The sequence below is a fragment of the Rhinolophus hipposideros genome, assembly GCF_964194185.1.
Source record: "Rhinolophus hipposideros genome assembly, chromosome: 4".
In the NCBI taxonomy this organism is placed as follows: Eukaryota; Metazoa; Chordata; class Mammalia; order Chiroptera; family Rhinolophidae; genus Rhinolophus; species Rhinolophus hipposideros.
The window spans coordinates 60,778,168-60,795,310 of NC_138050.1; the positions used below are offsets into that span (position 1 = coordinate 60,778,168).

At 35.6% G+C, this 17,143-nt stretch overlaps 1 protein-coding gene across 1 annotated transcript in view; it reads right to left on the reverse strand.

Annotated features, from left to right (window-relative positions):
* Positions 1-17,143, reverse strand: part of ITGBL1 (integrin subunit beta like 1) — a 201,082-nt gene that overhangs the window by 70,240 nt on the left and 113,699 nt on the right. The window lies entirely within an intron of this gene.

Consider the following 17,143-nt stretch of genomic DNA (forward strand, 5'->3'; position numbering starts at 1 on the left):
TAACTATCAGGAATATAACTACTTTGGAATTTGAGAAGATACATAATCAAGAATCTACTCATTTATAACTAAATCGTTTTTCAATGGCTAAAGTCTCTGCCAAAAGTATTTACTAAGTCAATGTGCACACAGCAGGCTATTGTCCCCGGGCTTACTTCTGTCACTTTGTGATACCAGTTCTCCATCAAGCATGATGATTAAATCTACAACCTTTCATTTGGTAAAAAAGGAAAGGTAATCTCAAAAGCTGCAGTAGTGGGCCGGCCCGGTGGATTAGGCCGTTAGAGCTCCATGCTCCTAACTCTGAAGGCTGCCGGTTCGATTCCCACGCGGGCCAGTGGGCTCTCAACCACAAGGTTGCCAGTTCAACTGCTCAATTCCCGCAAGGGATGGTGGGCTGTGCCGCCTGCAACTAGAAATGGCAACTGGACCTGGAGCTGAGCTGCGCCCTCCACAACTAAGACTGAAAGGACAAAAACTTGACTTGGAAAAAAGGCCTGGAAGTACACACTGTTCCCCAATAAAGTCCTGTTCCCCTTCCTCAATAAACTCTTTAAATAATAAAAAAAAAAAGAGAGAGCTGCAGTTGTGTCACTGACAAAATGCCTCTTGCTTTAAAAAATAAGTCCACTGCCTTCGCCTCTGCATTTGTCTATCAGCAGGGAACCATTATGTAGTGACAACATTCTATTCCAGAAGTATTATCTCTAAATAATTACCTGCTTCATCTCTCCCTGGACTGCTGTACTAGCAGAAGCTCTTTTCATTCGGTTATTCAGCAGCCTTCAGAGATTGCACCTTATTACTATAAAAAAAAAAAATAACTTTTCCACCCCCTACAAAAATGAGGGTAAATGTTAGCCATTTTATGAACTGGGCTGCAGTTCAGTTCATTTGCAGCCTGCAGATGGGGAGGGTTTCCCTTATCTTCCTGAACCACTTATCAACAAAGGGAATCTGCGGGTGGCTCTAGCTGGTTGTGGTGACCAGCATTTGAAGAGAAAGGAAATCCTTGATGCTGGGCTCTCCTGCCTGGTTCTCAGTTAAGTCACGGATTTAACATGAATAAAATACAGAGCAGCTGCAAGCTATGTGCTAGTACTAGACAAAGAGAAAGCACAAATGCTCCTTTTTCTCCCTTTGATTTTATTCTACCTCAGCTTTGATTTGGATTTCAATTCATGAACAAGACCAGGTAGACCTGCAGTCCTGAGATCTCCCCACACCACTTTCACGGACGCTTACTTCATTTCCTTTTGGAGTAACACATTATTTTTAAATGCCTTCAGGTGAATACTTAAAGGCCCAGAAAATACAAAAAGGCAGGGAAAATTAAAAGTATTATACTTATTGGAGCATAGAATGTGAAATGTTTGCCTGGAGTAGAGATGTGATTCAGGAAGAAATGTTTGCTTTCACTAAAGCAAAGGTTTTCACATTTGAGCAACAACAGCAAGAAGAAACCAGCAAAAATGTTGTATTACAAATGAAATCATTGAAAGAAGCTTGCTAAATAAAGCTTATATGATAACTGAAATTTACCTGGAAGAAGCAAGGGGTGGTGGGCAAAGCACAACAGACCCAGATTCTTTTGTCTCCAAAGTAATCTCTCTAGACTATCTCTAGAAATGCTGGAGGCTCTCGGTCACCCTGTACAAATCACTCCCCTGAATGTACTCTGGATATAGTGCTAATTTAAATGGACTCAGAGAGGCATGTGTAACCAGTCTAATAGAATATTTATGAAACTTGTTCCTTCGGTGGTTTTATGCAGTGGGGCATTTTGAAATGAGATTTAAAACAGGCTCAAAAGGCTAGAGTGTATATTCAAAAAAAAAATATTTCATTCCTTTAAGATGTTCTGTATTCAGACTATTATTCACTACACTGCCCTGTGATCTCATCCAACATGAAGGAGAAGGTTCTTAGGTCAATTGTCCATTTTTAAATTTTGCATCTCCCTCTCTGTCCATTTTGTGATTGCAAGAGGTTTCCTTACATCTTTGGAACTAACTTACAATGACTCACAGGTGAAGTCATTACCTGTCCTCAGATGAATGTCAACAGGAGACCTAGGTTTTATAATTTTACAGAATCATCTTGTCAGGAATCTGTATGGAACCATACATGAAGGAGAAGCTAAACATATTTATATGCCTTTTATAAAAATCATGACACAATGTCTCGCTATGTGGAATGAGAAATAAAATAAAACTATGCATTAACTATTTGGGTAGAAATAAGAAAACAATTTCAGTATAAGAAAACATGAAACATGATTCATTTAAACAACTTTTTGACTTTTAAACAGTAGTTATCACCCTAGAATAACTTAAGAGGTAACCTCTAATCATTTCTTACAGAATGATTGATGGACACATACTTACAGATTGACGGACACATACTGAATATTAGATCACTCTATCACAGGATCAAGTTAAATTAATAAACAGCATTATTGTATTAATTTTTCAAGTTTTCTTCAAATTTGTGTTGAATTATTTATAACAGGAAAGATTAAAACATACAATTTAAATGGAGAATAAAATCAGTCTTAATATTAACAAATGCTAGAAATTACGTATTATCAGTGAATAAAAATTTTTTCATTGGCTACAAAATATAATCTTTTAATTAGAAAAAAAAGCAAAAATAAAGGGAAATTCCTATATATCACTAACTGACTTTGGAATTAAGTCATAGGAAAATACATATAGATACACACACACCAACTTCATTCCAGATTCAATTTTTCCTTTCCCTTCCAGATCACTGCTAGGGAATATAGAACTAAACCCATGGGAAGGAGGCCCTGTATTCAATGAAATCAAGATTTTCCACTGACAGATCTCTAACTATTTAGGCACCCATGCTTAGAACCAGTTTTTTAATTTCTTGTACATGATCATTTCTTTTAAAGAGGAAATACTGGATTCATCTTTACACTCACTTAGTCATTGATTTCACAATCAATCATTGCTCTCCATTTTTAGCCAAGTACTGGCTTGATGCTAAAATATAGAAATACAAAGAAGAACACCACTACTCATGGACCCAACGATAGGAGACACAAACTTAAAACATAATTATAGTAGTGCATATGCAAAAATAAAAGTGTACACAGGTTTATCTGTAACATGGAGAGAAATATAATTACATCTATGCATGAAGTTTGATTTACGTCAGCAAATAAGGTATCAGTGGATATCCTAGGTAGAGAGAAGGACACCAACAAGAACCTAGACTGGAACTGTGTCTATTGAAATAGAAACAACAGGATTTACATAAACAGAAAAAGACAGACAGATGTCATAAGCTGTGTAAGGATTATCATTATATCACATTATGAGGTCATGAGAATATTAAGAAACGTACGTATATCAAGTATATCAACGTAGCACACGTATATAAGTATATCAACCTAGCACAATACCTAGCACATAATAAGTAGTTATTAAATGTTAACTACTATTATTCATTCAGTTTTCAATCTAATATTGGAAGTACTGCATAAGAACAAAAGCTTAATCGTACAGATTTTTGCATACAGGAAAAGGTTAATTCAATCATCACTGAAGCCTCCAGTACCTTCCTAAATACTATTCAAGCAAAGGAAACAAAAAGAAGTAGAGAACGTAATCTTTCCCTGCAAAAGCCCTGCTTATATATATATATATATATACCACTATCTTCACTCTATTAAGACATTCTGTCCCATTTCTTTTTGTTCTGTTATATCTCTTTGCTCCCAGCCAGCCCAGGACTTTGGCCTGAGTGGACATGTCTTCACAAATCTGTGCTGCCTCTGGTATTTTCTTGTCTAATCCAGGCTTTGGGGACCATCTGCTGAACTTTTCCACTTCCTTACTTCAACCTTCGAACCTTGATTTGTCATGCCAATAATTTTGTTCTCTTTTGACAAAGATAAAGGTCTGCTTTTTCCCCAAGAGTTGAAGAGAATAAAAAAGTTTTGAAAACCTTTCTTTTTGTATTATTTTCATATCAATGCATTAAGACTGAAAATCTTCTGTCTCTAAAGTCTTATGAAAAGATGCACAAGAGCATTTTAAATGGTAGAATAAGGACTCTAGAGTGTGTGGACACTTTTCAATGAGCATGCAAAGCTCTTTTTAGGCTTAGCATCAATCTGGAGAGGATCAGCTTCCTTATCTCTTTTTAAGTGAGAGTTCCAACTCTGAATTTCTATCATGAAAACTCGAGCTTTTTATGGACCCTGAAACTAAAACTCAAGGTCATAAAACATTTTTCTGGAAGAGCTTGATATCTGCAAGGGCTTCAGGTCAGAAGTAACGGTCTGTATGACAAATAAACAAAAACAGAAACACTGAAGCTCCAGGTTACATATTTCCAGTTTAAAAATATATGTATTTGGACGAGAGAAGACACTAATTAACAAAATCAGAAATGAAAAAGGGGAAGTTATCATGGACACCACAGAAATACAAAGGATCATGCAAAAATACTATGAAGGACTATATGCCACCAAATTCAATAACCTAGAAGAAATGGACAAGTTCTTAGAAACATAGCCTTCCAAGGCTGAACCATGAAGAACTGGAAAATCTAAACAGACCGATCTCCAGTAAAGAAATTGAATCAGTCATCCAAAACCTTCCCAAAAGCAAAAGTCCTGGACCAGATGGCTTCACCAGTGAATTCTACCAAACCTTCAAAGAGAATCTAATACCAATCCTGCTCAAACTCTTCCAAAAAATTGAAGAAGAGTCAGTACTCCCTAACGCATTTTATGAGGCCCACATTACCCTGATACCAAAACCTGGTAAGGACAACACAAAAAAAGAAAACTACACACCTATATATCTGATGAATACTGATGCAAAAATCCTAAACAAAATTTTAGCAAATCGAATACAACGATGCATTAAAAAGATTATTCATCATGACCAAGTGAGGTTCATCCCTGGGGCACAAGGATGGTTCAACATCTGCAAATCCATCAATGTGATACATCACATAAACAAAATAAAGGACAAAAATCATATGATTATATCAATTGATGCAGAAAAAGCATTTGACAAGATACAACATCCATTTATGATAATAACCCTTAATAAAATAGGTATAGAAGGAAAATACCTTAACATAATAAAGGCCATCTATGACAAGCCCTCAGCTAATCTCATAATTAATGGTGAAAAACTGAAGCCCTTTGCTCTACATTCAGGAACACGACAGGGCTGTCCCCTATCACCTCTGCTTTTCAACATAGTGTTTGAAGTCCTTGCCAGAGCCATCAGGCAAGAAAAAGAAATAAAAGGCATACAAATTGTGAATGAAGAAGTTAAAATATCACTCTTTGCAGATGACATGATGCTATATATAGAAAACCCTAAAGACTCCACCAAAAAGCTGTTAGAAACAATCAACGAATATAGTAAAGTTGCTGGCTACAAAATCAACGTACAAAAGTCCATTGCATTCCTATATACTAACAATGAAATCTCAGAAAAAGAAATACAAACAACAATTCCCTTTACAATTGCAGCAAAAAGAATAAAATACCTAGGAATAAACTTAACCAAGGATGTGAAGGACCTATATGCTGAAAACTATAAGACATTTTTGAAAGAAATTGAAGATGACACAAAGAAATGGAAAGACATTCCATGCTCATGGATTGGAAGAATCAACATAGTTAAAATGGCCATTTTACCCAAAGCAATATACAGATTTAATGCAATTCCCATCAAAATCCCAATGGCATTTTTTTAAAAAATAGAACAAAAAATCATCAGATTTGTTTGGAACCACAAAAGACACCGAATAGCCAAAGCAATCTTAAGAAAAAAGAACAATGCTGGAGGTATCACACTGCCTGACTTTAGCTTGTACTACAGGGCTACAATAATCAAAACAGCATGGTATTTGCGGAAAAACAGACACATAGACCAATGGAATAGAATTGAGAAGTCAGAAATAAAACCACATAAATATGGACAGATAAAGAAACTAAAAACATACAATGGAGGAAAGACAGCCTGTTCAATAAATGGTGCTGGGAGAATTGGATAGCCATGTGCAAAAGAATGAAACTGGACTGTTATCTGTCACCATGTACCAAAATTAATTCAAAATGGATCAAAGACTTAAGCATAAGACCTGACACAATAAACTACATAGAAGAAAACATAGGTACTAAACTTATGGACCTTGGGTTCAAAGAGCATTTTATGAATTTGACTCCAAAGGCAATGGAAGTAAAAGCTAAAATAAAGAAATGGGACTATATGAAACTTAAAAGCTTCTGCACAGCAAAAGAAACCATCGACAAAATAAAGAAGCAACCGACTGAATGGGAGAAGATTTTTGCAAACAGTTCCTCCAATAAGGGTCTAATATCCAAAATATACAAGGAACTCATGAAAGTCAACAACAAAGAAACAAACAACCCAATTGAAAAATGGGCAGACAACCTGAAGAGACATTTCTCCAAAGAGGACTTACAAATGGCAAATAGACATATGAAAAAATGCTCAACATCACTAATCATCAGAGAAATGCAAATAAAAACCACAATGAGATATCACCTCACCCCAGTCAGAATGGCTATCATCAACAAGACAAATAGCAACAAGTGTTGAAGAGGCTGTGGAGAAAAAGGAACCCTCATACACTGTTGGTGGGAATGCAGACTGGTGCAGCCACTATGGAAGGCAGTGTGGAGGTTCCTCAAAAAATTACAAATAGAATTACCATATGACCCAGCAATCCTCTCCTGGGTATCTACCCAAAGAATTTGAAATCATTTATACACAAAGACACGTGTGCTCCAATATTCATTGCAGCTTTGTTTACGGTGGCCAAGACATGGAAACAACCAAAATGTCCTTCGATAGATGAATGGATAAAGAAGTTGTGGTATGTATACACAATGGAATACTATTTGGCGTTAAGGAAAGATGATATAGGAACATTTGTGACAACATGGATGGATCTTGAGAGTATAATGCTAAGCGAAATAAGTCAGACAGAAGAAGCAGAGAACCCTATGATTTCACTGATATGTGGTATATAAACTAAAAACAACAAAAGAACAAGACAAACAAATGAGAAACAAAAACTAATAGACACAGACAATAGTTTAGTGGTTACCAGAGGGTAAGGGGGGTCGGGGGAGGGAGATGAGGGTAAGGGGGATCAAATATATGGTGATGGAAGGAGAACTGACTCTGGGTGGTGAACACACAATGAGATTTATAGATGATGTAATACCGAATTGTACACCTGAAATTATGCAATTTCATTAACAATTGTCACCCCAATATATTTAAAAAATATGTGTATATATATATATATATATATGTGTGTGTGTATATATATATATATATATATATATATACATATATATATATATTTGGAAGCTGATAATGTGACAAATATTTCTAATTCCACACACGTCCAGGCAGTGAAAGGATGCCTGGACTGGAGATACTCATATGTAGCACAACTCTAAACAATACTTTCTTGTTAATAGTCCAAAAGAATGTTTATGATATTAACATCATGAATCAGATAGCTGCCGAGCTACAAAGATATTAAAAGTCCCTCTGGGGGAGTATCATAAAGAATTACAAACAGACTTCACCTTTTATAGTAATAGCTAGACGGGCTGATGCCACAGCAAGTGTTTCACCTTTGCAAATGATTTGCTTATTACTGTTTTGGAGAGGGAAACATAGAAAGTCAATGACAGGTCATAGAAACTCAGTGTTCTCTACTTTGTGTACAGCCCCAAGTGCAGTTGTTCAGTGTCAAGCATCAAAGAGTTAGAGGCACATTAACCATAGAGCTAATGATGATTCATCCTCAGATTTCTTACTTGTGGGGGTCCCTTCCACAATGCTGGGGAGGATCCTGACAATAAGAAATTTTAACTTAATTGATTAAGACCACTCAATATTTCTATTCCAACTTCCATTCAGCCATACTTCTCAGGTTAAGGGGCACTGGAATGGCTCCAGGCACTTTTGGGATTAAGCCAAAGGGAAACTGAATCAAGGATACATTTACTTTGGGATTAGTGGGAGTATAGTCACTTCTATGGCTTTTCAGGGTATAGGAATGGCTTCTAGAAATACTCCTAAAGTCCTCTCGGTCATGAATGACAATGTAAGCCACAGATCAGGTCATAATATTGAATACATTCTATAATACTGAACCCCCATTTAAGAAGTTGAGAACAAGTTTTGATATATACAGCCCCATTTACAACAGATTCATAAAATTGTCATATTCTGAATTTTGTGATGTCTGTAGTATTTGCCTGCTTTAAAAAAATGTAATTTATGTTAATTTCCTTTTTAATCCTAATTAATATTCACCTTAACTAATTTTATACTTGCAATTTTGAATTCATTTTATTAAAAAGGGCTCCCAAAATATACGTCCTGCAAAATTTGGATCTACTTATTTAGATAATGATGTGTCCCCAGAATTACAATGTGGAAACAGGAAAAAAAAAATCAAACCATTGTATTAAAGTCTTATAATTACATTCATGGGCCATTTGAATAGAATAATGGATTAAATTATGGAATAAAAATGCATATTAAGCTTGGTCAAAATATCTTAATATAGCTTTATCCTTTAGAAAGAATGTATCCGGACTACATAACAACATACAATAAATTGTATGATCTCATATAAATGTAAAATGTAGAATTAAATGTTGTGTTTAAAAACTAGTTTCCATTATTTTAAAATAATGCAAGGTAAAAGTCAGTTAGGAAATTATGCTTTGGCTGGTATATTTATGTATAGTTAAAGTACTAGCAGTAAAAGAAATAAGTGTTTTATCATTATTATTTTTCCTATTATCTGTAAAAAGACTTTAATAATTCATGGGAAAACATAATTCACTCAGAAACAGATTCTGTTGCAGTTTTACTGACTATACCAAAGAATATTTCCATAGATCACTGTATTAGTTTCCTATTGCTACTACACGTATAACAAATTACCACAAATTCTGTGGCTAAAAACAACAAAAACATATTACTTTATAGTTCTGGAGATCAGAAATCTAAATGGATTTCACCAGACTGACACCAATATGTCAGCAGGACTACATTTCTTCTGTAGGCTCTAGGAGCAATCTATTTCCTTACCTTTGCCAAATGCATTTTTCAGCTCTTGGCCCCATTCTTCCATCCTTAAGTCAGCAACAGGCTAAGTCCTTCTCCTGTTGAATCACTCTGATTCTGCCTCTTCTTTTGTCTCCTTTTCCTCTTGTAAGGACCCTTGTGATTATATCAGCCCACCCAGGTAATCCACTATAATCTCCTGATTAGCAATTTTAATTCCGTGAGCAATTTTCCCCCTTTGCCATGTAATCTAACATATTCACAGTTTCCAAGCTTCAGGAAATGAATGTCTTTAGGGGCCTTTATTTTGCCTACCACAATCATTAATGAATTGCTTTGTCCTGTGGTGCTGTCCTTTGGTTATAAATCTGAAAATATGCTGTATATCATTCTTGCTACACCAAGAAGGCACTACATATAATCAAAGTTTCTCAAGATCAATAACAACCTGAAATGCAGTTGCAATCAATAAAAATTGTTTTGTCCGCTCATAAGGATTCTTTGAAGTCTTATACTCTTACATCTCACCACTCCAGCATTGTCCCGAGCTGGGCTAAGTTTAACACTCCATCATCCTTTTGGACAGTGATTGGTTCAGCATTGATCATTGTTCCAAGCTAAGCCAATCAGAGTTTTTCCTTAGATTTTATTCTCTCTTGAACCGCCAGGGAAGGAAGAGTCTTTCATTTTCCTCGGTCAGGTTACAGTAATAATATAACTTTAGATAATACTAAAATCCATCTTTCTCCTGTATAAAGAAAAATCACTCTGCAAAAGGCAAGATTAAGACTAAACTGCTGACAAAAGTAGAAATGTGTGTGCTCAGGGCAGTTGAGTGTGAATATGTACACACACGTCTGTGTGTGTGAGTGTGTGTGTGCGCGCGCACGCGGGCGCGTGTGTGATAGAAAGAGTGAAAAAGAGACTGATGTAAGGTTGTCTATAAATCCCTTTTCCATTCATCCTAAAGGTCATCTTTACCCCTGTCCTTTTTGGTTATGTGAGCACATAACTCATTTGTTTATTCTGATTGAATTGGGATTCTGCCATTTGCATCCAAATGACTCTTAATTAAAATAGATGTTGTGTAATTGTGTTATATTCTCAGCACTGTAATTAATGACAAAGAAATTAAAAACATAATCAAGAAAGCTAGAGTTCTTTCAGGACAGAAAAACCAAACAAGTCTATGTCCCAAATTTGGGATTGCTGTTAAGTGTGATCTGGTAGCAGTAATGCTGCACCTTTTTGTTACTGAGAATCTTTGATCTCTAGAAGGCAACAACCATGTCTCTTGAACACTTTTTATATTTAAATAGAACAAATAACAGCACATATTCTCATTAAACACCACTTCCCTCAGTATAGCCAGTTTATACCAGAAATAAAGCTCTTGGATTCACCCAGAAACTTAAGCAACATCAGACAGGTAAAATAACAGCTACCCAAATTATTCCATTAAAGTAAATATTATGAAGAACCTCCTTGTCTTATTATATTGACAATGTAATTAATTGCATTGAGTAAATAAATGGATGTATGATGAACAAACAGGGATAAGCACAGGACATGGGTCCTGGATCATTCAATGTTAACAACAAACAGTTATTGCTGCTTCATGACCTGTTCATCTGTCTTTTCTACTGTTTCCTCAGGTTATGTGTTCTGTCACATTTCTTGAAATTTTCTTTGATAATTTAACTCTATACCACACATTTCCAAGATTTATATGGACATTACCTAGCCCCAGTTAAAACAAGAATAATATGGTTAAACGTTTATTGGAAATAAGTTTATAGCTAAATCTTAGTTTGGAGCCATGTAAGAATCGCAAAACACCAATTACATTTCGTTAATACATTTTTTAAATTATTTTTTAATAAAAGACTATTTTTACATAATAAGATGGGTCTCCTTAAAACAATTCCAAATGAAACTTGATTAGCATACAAATTAAATTTCCTTCTGTTCTTGTTCTTATACTACTGCTATTTCTGGAATGCCAGGTTGTACTCTTATGATCATCCAGTACTTCAAAATTTACTACTAATCAGAGTGGACACCTCTCATGGGTACAGACTGACATCTAAAGCATTACAGAAGAAATGTCATTCTGTTCTGAGAGAAAAACAGGAATGGCATTTTTTTTTCCTGTGCTTGAACTTTTGCCTGGGCTTCTAATTATCCTAATAAGAAACTTCAGTGACAAATTCTCATGACTTTGAATAAAGTGGTTTTGGGAATGGTCCCTCTTTTCATTCCAAACTTCAATCTTGTGAATATATTTCTTTAAAAGAAGCTAAATCATAAGTTCCATATACAACTAGATATCACAAAGTACTTATATATTTGATTACTGTTTGAATAATTTGCTAATTTAATGATTAAACTATGCAGTCTATAGTTAAGACACATCCAGTTAAAAATATGTTTCTAAATAATCTTCTGTGACATCTCTTTAACAATGTTTGTTTGGGTTTTCTACAGTGGTCTCTAAATCATTGTCACCTTTTGTCAATATTATATATCCCTTTTAGAATTTGGTAAAAGAAGCCATGGACACTCTTTTCATAAAAATATATATTGAAAGTTATACAATGTATTTGTGCCATGTTAAGTTCTTATTGCCCTGATACCCAACTATAAACCTCCAGAGTTGTATGAATTCCAGATTGAGAATCCCTGGATATATAATTCTAAGAATCCCTCATTACAATACAAATTATCCTGGTGGAGGAAATAAATCACAGATAAATTCTCAGAAAACTATGAAAGTTAAAGCAGGTGTAAGGCTTCTGAGCCACTGAGGACCATGGAAGGATATTTTTGTAGGAGAGATATATCCCCAGCGTTCATACCCGAAAGCTTCATAACAACACTGGAAATCTATTTAAAAATACAGATTCTCACTCCTACCTCAGATATCTAAAACTTGGAATGGAACAGTTCCCTTAACAAACATATCGTATTATTTCATATTTCTGTGCCTCCTGATATGATTTCCTGTTTGGGAAATTATTTTCCCCTTTTCCAAGAACATACCTCCTCAAACCCTCAACTCACACAGAGCACCTAGAAAAGACCCCACAAGGCAGTAATTTTTCTGCAACTTTTAAGGACTCCTTGAAGCCCTGTTTGCTCTGTGGGAAGTAAGGCAAAATCAGGGTGTATTCTGCTTAGTCCTTCTGCGGCACAACCATGCCCATTACACAACTCTGCAGAGCACTGATTCTTATTGTGACTTCAGGATAGAAGCACCTGGGGAGCTTTTAAACTGCCTGATGCTCAGACAAATTTAATTGAAGACAAATTAAATCAGGTGGGAGCCCAGCATTGGTATTTTAAAACTACTTCTTCAACAAACTCTAAGTCTCCCCTATGGACTCTGTAGAGACAAAACCTACCTGACTTTGATCTCTTCCAGGAAACCTTCATCACCTGAGTCTGAAATTTTGTATAAACATTTTCTTTTTTTTTTCTTTCTGTTTTTCTGGCCATCTTCCCTCAGTTCTCATTTGGCCCCCCTTCCAGATCTGGCCAAAAAGGACCTCTTCAGAGAGGGATCCTGATCACCTCATCTGAAACCACCCCCAGCCTTCTGGAGAGTTTACTTTGGCCATTCTATCATATTATCTTGATTTCCTGGTCCTAGCATTAACCAAAATTGTTTTCTTGTTTAACTTCTCCAACCAAACTCATTAGAAGCTCTAGTAGAGCCCTGATATTGGTTGCCTTATTTATTACTCTGTCCTTAGGACCTAGATAGGTTCTATGCATGTAGTAAGATCCCAATAAATATATATTGAATGTATGAACAAATTAATGAATGAATGAGTGAATGAATATTGGTCTTGTTTTCTCTATTAAATTTTATGTCCTTGAATTCATCTGCTGTGTCATCTACTTAAATTCTTATAATCCTTTACAAGTGCATATTAGTTTTAAAGTTAACAAAACAATTTCCTGTGTGCTATCTTAATTGTTCCTCACAACATTTTTGATGGAAAAGAGCAGTTATAATACTGTTTTTACAGATAACAAAACTGAGAGTTCATAAAGCTAAAAACAAAACAAAACAAAAAAACATTTACAGGGGCACACCAACAATAAAGATTGTGGGCACATCTGCCCTGCAAGGATGTCATAGGTCATGTGGCTATGTCTTAGTTCCTGTTCCCTGAAAGGCTCATGCCCTCACAATTGGAAAGTGGCTAGCTGTTAAGGCTGTAGATACTGAGAAGAAGCATAAGGTTGGCATTGTGTGCGAGCCTCTCTACCCAAATAGGAAATCGATACCTGTCAATAGTTTTCCCAGGGATCACCCAAGTGAAGCATGGGAGTAACACTTGGGAGCACGATTGAACAATGTGAGCATGTACCAGCCCTGTCACACCCTTGTGTAGCCATAAGACTTTAGGCCTCTTAACACCTCCAAGATCTCTTTTACCAATAATGCTTCTGGACTTCTTTATATAGTAGAATCATCCAGAAGAGTGGATCTAGACTTAATCGTGAGTTATGCCCCTTGAGTTTTGCTGCTCCCTTTTTTATAATTACAATTGCACTCAGCAGTGTAAGTTCTATGATTCTGTCTACCCATTGCAATTATAATTCAATAGTAACACTAGCCATACCCAAATTTCCAACAAATTAATCAAATGAAGTAGTGTGAGAGACCCTCCAGTCTCCATATACTCTATATTTGTATACATTTTTTTCTACTTCTTTTAAGATCCCTCAGTTAACTGTTGTGCAATACAGGGTCTTAGGAAGAAACCTAGAAAAAAAAATTCTGGCAATGGATTTAATGTCCTTGTAAAGGACTTTACATATGACCTCAAACATTTGCTGTTTCATCTTTGGGACCATTCAAACCTTAAACAGCTCACGACTGTACCATGCCAGACCATTTGGTACTATTTACAAGCATCCACATGGCTTGGATATTTTAAGCAGCAAAGAGGCCAAAATTATTTAGACACTTAAATAAGAAGCCAAAGAATCCTGCTTTTCCTCCTGTATCCAACTAGAAGGAATTGTATGAGAAATAAATATTTATGGAGAACCAAAATCTCATCCATCTTAACTGTTATATTTTAAATGAAAGGATCTCATAACTGAAGAATATATTATGCTGTACCCAACACAGTCACTTAGTAGAAAGCGGAATCATGAAGAACAGCTTGGCTAGTCACCTGATTCTTGTGAATACTCAACTCTCTGTAGGTCTCGTTAGCTATGCAAAACCAGACACAAAGTCTATTATGAAAGTGAGTCAGAAATGAAAGGCATGGAGCCCATGAGAGCAAACATGAAATCTAGGAGTCCAAATGAGTCAAAACAGAGTCGCGTTCACATACTGCACAGGGAAGTAAAGGGGAGGGAAAGTAGCCTGGAAAAGCTAAGTTCAGTCACCATTCAGGTTTTGCTGCTATTTTAGCCTGTGACTTGCTGGCTCCCACACCTAGCTAGTGGTAGAGCCCAGACTAAGTCTAGAGCCTCTCCGCTCTACCAATAATCCCCAATCATGCCTCACTGTGACATAATGTTCTTTTTCTGTTTAACACACATAGATATGTGGATACATACCCAGTGCAGATAATGTGACCCTTAATATGTTAAAGGTCTGTGCTACACCATTGTTATTTTACTACTTTGCTAAAATGAATGACTTTCAATAAAAAAGACCATTTGGATCTGTATTTGTTTTCTCACATGCTGTCAGTAAGTAAGTAAGTAAGCAAGCATGATTTAAGGTACAAGAAGGAGGAAGAAAGGCATAAGAGAGGATGCCAATGCATTTATCTTGTTCATGGAAAGATTTGGATCTTGGTAACTTTCGTCACGTTAAACATGGTGTTTCAGCAATGATACAATGGAGGGGGCACTAAGTAAGGTGAATTTGGCATTTCTGTGACATCCTTTTAGCATATTTACAATCCGTGCTTACCATGTGTGTACTTCTCACTAACAATGAGCTTCTTAAGACTTCTATGAGAACAAGAGCTCTGCAAAGAAGTTGCTTTTTCTGTCTCAAACACATCACAACATGGGGAAGGGGAGTGGAGGGTGGGAGAGACGACATTGGCCCCCAGGCTGTCTCCCACCACTTTTTTACTGTTCCTATATCATCAAAAGTGAATTTGTGTCTTGCTCCCTGTAGAAGTTATTCCCTTGTTAACTCAGTGTATCTCTCCATGTTTCCCTCTACCTAGATGGAATGCACATTTTTCTAAATCATTATCTGTCTGTTGCTACTCATCCATGCAGGCTCAAGTCTAGCTTCACTCACTTCATGAAGCCATACATTTCCACCCAAATTTATTTAGAAAATATTATTTTCCTCCTCTGATTCTCCAGGCACTCGATCCCTTTTCCCACCGTATTTTTTACATTTATCACAAATGCTTAGCACAGGGGTTAACAAACTTTCTGTGTAAAGGGTTAGACAGTAAATATTTTAGTCTCTCTGTGCCATAAACTCTCTGTGGTAACTACTCAACTCTGCTGTTATAGCAAAATAGCAGCCATATGTAAACAAATAAGCATGGTTGTGTTCTAATAAAACTTTATTTATAGAAACTTAATGTGGGCCTCCTACTCCTAGTTTCCTGACCCCTGGCTTAGCACAGACACATATGACAAGAGGTGGTCAATAAATATTAGATGATTAAATTTGATAGACATCACTAACGAAAATATGCATTGGTTGGCTATATGTTATAGTATAATTATATATTGAATATATTCATTATGCAAATATAGCACAATGACTAGCCACATCAATTTTTAATAACATCTTACGTATCCAAGAGGGGAATCACAGAGTTCTGATCTAAAGCCTGGACAAAATGATGACATTCTGCCTCATTGATTTTTCTATTAAAAAGAAAATCTTGAGAGTGTATTGTTCTATGAAGATTATGGCTAATAGCCAGACCAGATCATTTCCAAACAAAAGCATCTGATTTGTTTGTTTATATTGAATAAAATTGATTAAATAATGGCAGGAGCCCTACAGTATGTGCTTAGTGTTTTAATAGAAATAAATACTATATAATTGTGGTTACCAAATTGTCATAGTTGTCACACATTTCATTTTAAGCTCACTTAAAGAAATTCGGATTGAATTCTTGTCCATTTTTTTATTTTTATTTCAAATAGATTTTGACAATATTTGTTGCAGCCTTTATTAGGAAATTTTCTTAGCCAAAGAATTTCACAAGTTTTCAATTTACCACATAAGCATCATGCAAAATGTAATAAAAGTCATCTATTGATTTGGATTGGTTCCTAGCTTTGACACAAAATGTTCTGCTGGCATAGACAAAACATTTAAACATGATCCTTGACTAGAACATGCAGAAAAATATTGTTTGGGGAGTGATAGTTTTCTAGACTATGGATTAGAAAAACCTCAGATAATTAAAAAATAATATATTTATTATTTTCCACTGAAATATTTTCTACCATCTTTTAAAAATAATATGTAAAATTATTAAATTCAACTTATAAATTTCTTTTCCTCCATTCTGTTCTGTTGAATATAAAAATGGCAAGAAGAAAGGCAAGATAAAGTACAGAAAAAGAAATAAGGAACATAGATAATTATTTACCCATTGGAAGAGGGAATCCCTGAATAATCACCTTGTATGAGACCTTCTTTTCTGTTTAACTTGACTCTTTTTTTCCATTCCCTTCAAAATATGCAAGTCAAAATAGTTCAGTCAATGTTGCTTCTTCATAAGAATGAGACATTTAATATTGGATTTAATCAAGACCTTCCAGTAAACCATCAATTCTGGGCACCTGCACCTTTGGTTTCCTCGTGAGGATAGAAAATGTCCCCACATAGAAGTCCCAGAACATCGTGAGGACATACAGAAAGAATGTTAGCAGCACCATCCTTAGTTCTCTTTGAATCCCAATCTTTTTATCTCCATGTCTTTAATAAATTCTATATAATATATAACATTTACATTCATGAGGTTTTGTGAAATATAGGATACATGTATAGT